This window comes from Cricetulus griseus, chromosome 10, assembly GCF_003668045.3.
Source record: "Cricetulus griseus strain 17A/GY chromosome 10, alternate assembly CriGri-PICRH-1.0, whole genome shotgun sequence".
In the NCBI taxonomy this organism is placed as follows: Eukaryota; Metazoa; Chordata; class Mammalia; order Rodentia; family Cricetidae; genus Cricetulus; species Cricetulus griseus.
The window spans coordinates 16,253,580-16,261,471 of NC_048603.1; positions in this window are offsets into that span (position 1 = coordinate 16,253,580).

A 7,892-nucleotide genomic window follows, 5' to 3' on the forward strand; every position below is an offset into this window, starting at 1 on the left:
GCTGATGAGGCAGACACCTTGAGCCCACTCCAACTAAGAGGTCAGACTCCAATAAAGCTTGTTTAGGTGGATGGGTGAGTGGATGGAGGGACGGACGGACGGACAGACAGATAGATATCAATGATAGATAGATGATAGATGAGAGAGATGGATGATATGTAGTAAATAATTAAATAGTAAATATTAACAGATATTAGATGATAGTAAATAGATGATAGGCAGACAGACAGTATTTTTTGTACTAAGGCTTGAATCTAGGGCTTCACATATTCTAGGCAAACACTCTTAACCCTTCTCTGTAATTCAAGCCCCTATTTCCCTTGTACACTCCTATTTATAATCCGTTTCATATTATTAATGGAAATAGACTGTCATGTGTACCAGCCTGGAAAGAGAATTTCCTTCCACCTTCCTCTTTTTATTTATTCCTTATATCCTTCTAAGTCACAAATTCCCAAGTGGTGCCATAACCCACGTCACCTTTTTTCTAGAAAGCTCCAAGAGCCAACAGGTTCTAAAAATCCAATAGAAACCCTGGTGCCTTCCCATCTGTAAATCTTCCATTTTGATATACTCTACCAAGGGTGACGGTTTGAATGAGAATGGCCCCAGAAGCTCATATATTTGCATGTTTAGTCCCCAGTTGGTGAACTGTTTAGGAAGAATAAAGAGGTGTGTGTATCCTTGTTGGAGTAGGCGTGCCCCTGGGGGTGGGCTTTGAGGTTTCAAAAGCCCACACCAGACCTAGTCTCTGTCTGTGTCTCTGTCTGTCTACTCTCTCTCTCTCTCTCTCTCTCTCTCTCTCTCTCTCTCTCTGTCTCGTGTGTGTGTGTGTGTGTGTGTGTGTGTGTGTGTGTGGTGTGGTGTGTCTGTGTGTGTGTCTGTGCTGTCTCTCTGTCTTGTGTATGTGTCTGTGTGTGTGTATGTGTGTGTGTGTGTGTGTGTGTCTCTGTGTATGTGTGTGTGCACGTGTGTGTCTGAGTGTGTATGTATGTGTGTGCACGTGTGTGTGTGTATGTGTGTGAGTGTATGTGTGTGTGTATGTGTGTGTATGTGTGTGTGTGAGTGTGTATGTGTATGTATGTGTGTTTGTGTGTGAGTGTGTATGTGTATGTATGTGTGTGTGTCTGCTATCTGCAGACCAGAATGTAAAGCTCTCAGCTACTGCTCCAGCACCATGTCTGCCTGCAGGCCACCATACGCCCCACCATAATGACAATGGATTAACCCTTAGAAACTGTAGGCCAGCCCCCAGTTAAACGTTTTCCTGTATAAGAGATGCCTTGGTCATGGTGTCTCTTCACGCCAGATAGAACCTCGGGCTAGCACTCGAGGTTTCCCGTGTGCTCTGATTGTGACAGCTCCACTGTGAGGAGGACATCATTCTGGAGAGGGAAATCCTGCAGCTTCTCATGTTTAACCTCTCCACTGTTTCCACCACAGCTTTCTTCCCACTGAAAAGGAAGATATTCTTGGCAAGAATGTTCAAATGGGAAGACATCACGGAGCTTGTAATGGAAGAATTTTATTATTAATGGATCAAAGAGCAAGTTCATGGGTGCCTTCCCTGTTGACCTTTCAAAAAAAGTATTTCAGAGTTTATTTTTAAAACATTAGCTGATGCCCATAACCACTTCAAATGCCTAGAACACGATCTTCAGTAGTGGAGCTTGACATTAATGGGCTACTGAGCCTGTGCCATTAAATGTTCTTGTAAAGGCTTTTCAATTTTGAGGGCAATTAATTGTTAAAACAAACAGTGATTTGGATTGTTAAGAAAAAAAAGAAGTCATACTCAAACTATTTAAATTTCACACAAATATAAAAGGTTGCTAGTTTTCTTTTCTTAAAATATCTGTGTGTGTGTGTGTGTTTGTGTGTGTTTATGTGTGTGTATGTGTGTGTTCTGTGTGTGTGTCTCTGTGTGTATGTGTCTGTGTGTGTCTCCATGTGTTTGTGTGTGTTTATGTGTGTGTATGTGTGTCTGTGTGTATGTGTGTGTGTATTTGTGTGTCTGTGTGTGTGTGTCCGTGTCCGTGTGTGCGTGTGTCTGTGTGCGTGTGTGTGGATGTGTGTGTGAATGTTGTGTGCATGTGTCTGTGTGTCTGTCTGTGTCTGTCTCTCTGTCTGTATGTGCTCTGTGTGCATGCAGGTGCCCATGGAAACCAGAGGACTGTGTCAGAGCCCCAGGAACTGAAGTTACAGTTGATCATGAGCTACAGGATGTGGGTTCTGGGAAATGAACCCAGGACCTCAGCAAGGGCAACCAGCATTCCTAACCACTCCATCCCTAGGTTTGTGTTTTTGTTTTATTCTTGTCTGGTCAATCTTGACGCTTTGCCCTGTGTGGTGGTTTAAATGGGAATGGCCCCCACAGGCTCAGATGTCCGCATGCTCAGTCCCCAGCTGGTGAACTGTTTAAGAAGGATTAGGTGGGGGTGGCCTTGTTGGAGGAGATGTGTCACGTGGGGTGGCCTTTAGGTTTCACAAGCCCATACCAGGCCCAGAGTTTCTCTCTTTCATCCTGCTGCCGGGGGATCAGGGTGTAAAGCTCTCAACTTCTGGTCCAGTACCAGGCCTGCCTGTGTGCTGCCACACCCCTGGCCATGAAGCCGGAATCGAGCCCCCAGTCGAAAGCTTTCTTCTATAAGTTGCCTTGGTCATGATGTCTGAGTCACCCAGGACCATGACCCTAAGTCAAAGCAGGGTATCGTATGCACTCAGTGTACAGCAAGCAGTTGGCAACGTTTGTCCACAGGGCACAGTTCTAGCATTGCTGAGCAGAAACAACAGTTTCCTGAGGCAGGAAAGGTTCACCTTGACCTGTCCATCTTGAAGCAAATTGTTGTATTTAACAGACCAGAAAGTGTCTCTGTTACAGATTGGGAGGTATCTTTGAAGCAAACCATTAGTGGGCAATGTAAATGGAGTTCTTAATTGGTCTAAATAATAAAAACCCGGAGTCCCATACAGAGGAAAATGCTGAGAGATCAGAGAGAAGAAGGAGCAAGCCACAGCCACCATTACCTGCAGAAAAGAGATCCAGTTCCTGTTTCTTCCCTCTTATATCCTCTCTCTGCCCAGCTACGTCACTTCCTGTCTGTCTGTCCAGACCTCCAGACCTCTGTGGTTAGCTAGTGGCAGGCTCTGTTCTCTGACCCCCAGACAGGCTTTATTTGTACAAGCAAGACATCACCACAGGGCGATTTACTCCATGCCCCCGTGTAAGACTCACCGTCTTCATAAAGAGCAGAAAATGACCTCATTGGGTTATGAAAAGTTAATGAGACCATGGGATATCACCTGGCATCAATGTCCCCTTTCCATTATTGGTCAACAGACATCCGTAGAGTATCAACTGGGTACCAGCTTCACTGCTAACTGGCTAAGGAAACAAGGCTGCCATGGTGCTTACAGGCTGGAGTGTGGTCATGGTTGCAGCAGGAGAGACGGATATGAGTCATGAGGTTTTAAGATGTGGAGTTAGCTTTTCGGAAGGGAGAGTGGCTCTGAGGGAGAGGGGAGGTGGGAGGGAGATGGGGAGAAGCAGAGGGAGGGAAACTGGTTGGGATGTGTTTTATGAGAGAAGAATCTACTTTCAATAAATAAAACACAAGGGAAGAAGGAAAGAGAGGCAGAGACAGCTTCAGTCATGACGTCATCACACTGGCCTCGGTGCTCCGGAGAGCAGGAAAAAAGAGGACAATCTGGGGAGGATGGAACACACATAAAATACAGAAATAAGAAAGACCAGCAGACCTCAGAAGCTAAGCTCGTGGTACAATAACAGCACATAAAGAAAGCACCCTGTAGTTAATCTGTCTGGCTGTCTCAGTCCTGTGATTTAGGAGAGGCCGCAGGGTCCCGTCATCATGGGCTTCTGTTTTCTTTGCCCCAATTCACTCAGTATTTTCTAGATAAGAGAAATCCAAATCATATCTGGCTTGCTTTGCGGTGCCAAGATCTACCAGCCACACTCGGCTCTCCCATGTATGTCTGCTCTCTCTTTTATTTAATGTCTAGAAACAGGGCTGTCTTGAGGGGCTTGCTGAGGCTGGACCCTAGGGGATGGGGGCCCAGAGGTCAGCAGAGTGGGGGACGCCATGGGGTTCGCCCTGAGGAACAGCTGGCTTTCCCAGTGGTCTGCTCACTGCCCTGTGGGAACAACTCTCCTCTCTTCAGCCAAGTGGCATTAAGGAGTTTGCAGAATGGAACCATCTACAAAACTACGTTTTCCTCTCTCCAGGAATAAATTTTTATACATAAACTTACGGAAATTGCTGAGAAATGGAAACTCATCAATGGAAACAGCACTTGGGGGAAGGGGAATGTGGGGTTTTGTTTTTTGGTTTATTTTCTCTTAGACTTGGGTTTTATTTGTTTGCTTTAATCCAATACATTCATTTTGCACGTGTTGTGTCCCCCCCCCCATGCATGCCACAGAACATGTGTGGAGCTCAGAGACCCATGTGCAGGAATTGGTTCTCCTCATCCACCATGTGGACTCTGGGGATTGAACTCAGGTTTCAGGCTTAGCCACAAGTGTCTTCACCCATGGAACCATCGTGCCGGCACAGGGCTTTTGTGTGTGTGTGTGTGTTTTGTTTATCAGAAATCTATTCAACTATTACTACTGTGATGACAATTCAATATACCTTAAAACTATCCGGGGGCACAGGGATGGACCCGCTAAAGCATTCAGTCTATATACAGGCATGAGGACCAGAGTCCGAATCCCCAGTACCCACGTAAATGCTAAGTTGGCCTGGAGGCCTGCTTGCAGTTCCTGCCTCTGAAGATACAGTCAGGACTCCAAGAGCAAGCTGTGGCTGGAAGACTAGGCAGAGTGGTGAGCTCTGAGTTTCACTGGGAGACCAGGCTGCAAAAAGAATAAGGTGAAAGATGAATCAGAGGACTTCCTTCAACAGCCCTCACGAGCATGGGCAACCGCGTGCACAACTGAAAAGGAAAACTGAATGTTCCTGTTTTCTAATGATGTGATGAAGCTAGAGTAAAACAATCCCTAAGCATTCCGTTGCTCAGCAGGAAGAGTGGTCAGTCAACTCTAAACACTGTACCTAGCAAAGGCTCCCCAGAAGGACAGTGGGAGCCCTCAAGCCAAGCACCAGCTCCACGCCTCTCACCAACCAAGGGAAAGAACAACCTGCCTCGTAGGGTTGCTGAGAAAATTAAATGGAGGAGCACAGGTAAAGCTCTTAGAGCCGTGTGTGGTGTATGTTGGCTGTGGTCATTCTCACGAGGCTTGCACTTGAGCTGAGAAGCTTAACACGGGAAAGAGGCTGGGTGAGGCAGTGCACCCCGGCACCCCTGTCACACCAGCACTGAGGCTAGGTGAGGTGGTTCACACCTGCAACCCCAGCCCTGAGGCTAAGTGAGGGGGTTCACACCTGTAACCCCATCACCAAGGCTGGGTGAGGTGGTTCACACCTGCAACCCCAGCACTGAGGCTAGGTGAGGTGGTTCACACCTGCAACCCCAGCCCTGAGGCTAGGTGAGGTGGTTCACACCTGCAACCCCAGCCCTGAGGCTAAGTGAGGGGGTTCACACCTGTAACCCCATCACCAAGGCTGGGTGAGGTGGTTCACATCTGTAACCCCAGCTCTGAGGCTAAGTGAGGTGTTCATACCTGCAACCCCAGCACTGAGGCTAAGTGAGGTGGTTCACACCTGTAACCCCAGCACTGAGGCTGAGTGAGGTGGTTCACACCTGTAACCCCAGCACTGAGGCTAAGTGAGTTGTTCACACCTACAACCCCAGCATTGAGGCTAGGTGAGGTGTTCACACCTGTAACCCCAGCACTGAGGCTAAGTGAGGTGTTCACACCTGTAACCCCAGCATTGAGGCTAGGTGAGGTGGTTCACACCTGTAACCCCAGCACTGAGGCTAAGTGAGGTGTTCACACCTACAACCCCAGCATTGAGGCTAGGTGAGGTGTTCACACCTGTAACCCCAGCACTGAGGCTAAGTGAGGTGTTCACACCTGTAACCCCAGCATTGAGGCTAGGTGAGGTGTTCACACCTGTAACCCCAGCACTGAGGCTAAGTGAGGGGGTTCACACCTGTAACCCCAGCACTGAGGCTAGGTGAGATGGTTCACACCTGTAACCCCAGCACCGAGGCTGAGTGAGGTGGTTCACACCTACAACCCCAGCATTGAGGCTAGGTGAGATGGTTCACACCTGTAACCCCAGCACTGAGGCTAAGTGAGGTGTTCACACCTACAACCCCAGCACTGAGGCTAGGTGAGATGGTTCACACCTGTAACCCCAGCACTGAGGCTAAGTGAGGTGGGCAAGAGAGGTGGGTCACGGAAGCTCACCAGCCAGCTCCAGGTCCAGAGAGAGACTCTGTCTTGAAACACAGGACAGAAAGCTATCAACTGCCATCTGACATTAACCTCTGGCCTCCAGGCATTTGCATACGCAACTACACACACCTGTGTAACCCCCCCCCCACTCAAATATGTCCGTTTGACACACACTGAAAAGACACAATGATAGAAAGAAATAAAGCAAACAAGGAAATCAAAACAGACGTGGAGTGAATTTGCCTTAAGACTGCCAGCCTCGGAGCTAGAAACGGAATGCGTGGCCCACACCTGTGTCTAGGCCTGCAGCTTCTGGCCCTGGCCAGACACTCACCGTCACGGTCCTTGCTACTTCCCAGTGCTAGCTAGGCAGTGCCTCTAAGCAGCTCCCTGTCTTCATCCTCAGCCTTCTAGGTCTAGCCTGGCCCAGTAGAGCGGATTTGAAGCTGGCAACAGCTGGCCCTGGCCCTTCTGGTACTTCTCTTTGAGTCCTAAGTGGGTGTCGCCTCTTCTCGCATCCTACCTGGCCCAGCCGAAGTGTGGCAGAGGGCTGAAGCCCGCTGAAGTCACTCTTCCCACAGAAGTGCCCATCAGCTTCCGCCGTCTCCAGCCAGGGAACTGCCGAGTGGATTCAGTGTGTGCATCCGCTCAGCTCATCGCAAAGGGCATGGGTAAATGGAAGCGAGGGCTCGGATTTGAGTCCTGTGTGTTGTGTTTTGCTGGTGGAAGAGCAACGCAATACTGACGTTTGAAACCGCCTCTGTCGCTAGCACAGAGTGTCACTTGCCATTCCGGCTGTGGCCATGTTCATGACCTCTGTCTGACAGCCAGGCAGTGGGGCGCTGTGTGCTCACCCTTGGCCCTGAGGAGTTGGGGTTATGTAATTCACCTGTCTGCTGGCTTGCTTGTCAGTCATTTCCTGGTGGGAACACCCATCAACCCCCACTCCTGCCCCGCTTGGTTCTGGAATCCCTTCTCAAGTGTGCTATTGCATGGTTCCTCTCTTGCAATCTCTGTTTCAATAGCTTTGCCTGCGAATCTCACGCTGAGTGTCTGGCCTGGGAGGGTATTAAAGAGGTCAGTGCCGTCAGTGAGCCCCGAGATTGAGGCCCCAGTCCTCGATTCTGCCAAACTGCCTTCCCAGAAACATACAGTCGACGCCAGCAGCGGGGATTTTGAGGGGCCTCCTCTCTTGTTTGCTTATGACCTGTCAGCATTTAATTGTTCTCATACTCTGTACTGGACCCTAGAGATAAACATGTCAGCCCTCAGAGAGTTTCCTGATCATCCTGAGGCCATGTCAGCCAGATGCCGATGTAACAGCCAGGAGGGGTTGGCAGGAGGCAGAGACATCAGGTATGGGGAACAAAATTTCAGTTAGAAGCAGTGCAGAGAAAGCCAGGCTGTGAAGTGCCATGTTCCCTAACTTCTTTCCCAAAGGGTTTGCATTCCCTGAAGCCCGGAGCCTGGGGACAAGGCTTATCCTGGCCTCCAGAAACTGGCTAGGGCTCTGCAGCCCAGCTAACGCCTGCCTGATGTGGGCCTGCCTCTGGCACCCTCCTGG